Below are 1,271 nucleotides of genomic sequence, written 5' to 3'. Positions count from 1 at the left end.
TCCTGCCTGAATCACTGGCAAGTGTCTGTCCTTGTACTGCTTTTCAGCAAAATTTTACTTGAGATATTATTATTTTTCAATAATTTCTGCATTCTGTAGGGTCACATTTTTTCAAAGTAGGCACAAAAAATCTCTTCCAGATGGTTGGTCAGTTAGTTTTAGTATAGCAAGTGCTGCTAGCACTGCGTTGTTGTAACATTTCAGTTGGTATTTGATCAGGTCTGCCTTGCCTTGCTTACCTATAGCACCTTCAGTGCAGATTGGACTTCTTCCTTCTTTTTTTTTCAGGGGACAGTGCGAATGAAGTCCCCCACTACCACAAATTATGCAGTCGAGTTTCCTGCATTTGGGGAAATCACAGGGGTCAGCATATCCGGAGTGCAATGGGTAAGCCTCGCCCTGGGAAAACCACCCTCGTGATCATGGTATCTCCCCTGCCAGGTAAGTATTGGATTTCTTTCTTCTATACCACCAGTTCTGGGTCACATACTACCTCTTGAATAGTTGAATGCTCACCAATTCCCTTTGGTACAGGAATTGTGTATTTCTTCCACCTTCTTTTGATGCTTCATGTGCCATTCAGTATTTTTCCATTAGAATTATTTAATATTGCAACTCAAGGATTAAAGTTTTTCTTAAGTTCTTTAATCTTGCAAAATGGTGAAAGTGCTCTTCCTTTTTATTTTTCCTCCAGGGATTTACACATTTCATTAATATTCTTTTTATTTCTTCTTGGACTCCCCTTTGAAATTTTCTGGTCAGCTCATTATTTTTTTTTCATTTGTACTAGCTACTCTATAATTAAACACAAGTTTCAGAGTCTCTTCTGATACCTATTTTGTTCTTTTCTTCCTTTCCTGTTTTTTTAACTACATCTTGCTTTCTTCATGTGTGACATATTTGAGGTCATCCCACAACCCATCTGTACTTCAATCATTAGTGTTCCCTGCATCACATCTGTTCTTGAAATGGTATCTAAATTATGGTCTGAGCAATTGGTTCTCCATAGCTAAACCCTGGTCTATTTTGGCTGATGATATTGAAATTTTCCATTGTCTCTGTCACAGTTGGAGTTCATTTGATTACTGTGCATTCCAACTGGGCTAGTTTGCATGCATAGTCACCATTCATGTTGCTGAAACAAATCAAAATATATTTGCAGTGAATAAATATTTGGTCTTTCCACTGTGCCATAAAACTGGAAATCAACAAAAGGAAGATGAAGAAAACAAGAGCAAACAATTGGAGGATGAATAATTCTCTACCACAAA

At 37.5% G+C, this 1,271-nt stretch overlaps 1 non-coding gene across 1 annotated transcript; it reads right to left on the bottom strand.

Annotated features, from left to right (window-relative positions):
- Window positions 1-285: 285 nt before the first annotated feature.
- LOC115868913 lies at window positions 286-449 on the bottom strand. The gene has a single exon (XR_004045872.1). It is a non-coding gene; the product is annotated as a U1 spliceosomal RNA (small nuclear RNA).
- Between the last annotated feature and the right edge of the window lie 822 nt (window positions 450-1,271).

Source organism: Echinops telfairi, unplaced genomic scaffold (assembly GCF_000313985.2).
Source record: "Echinops telfairi isolate 266 unplaced genomic scaffold, ASM31398v2 ScPeMD7_18;HRSCAF=68, whole genome shotgun sequence".
Lineage (NCBI taxonomy): Eukaryota > Metazoa > Chordata > Mammalia > Afrosoricida > Tenrecidae > Echinops > Echinops telfairi.
Note: the sequence above shows the minus strand (reverse complement) of the source record. Positions and strands in the feature narration are given on the sequence as shown.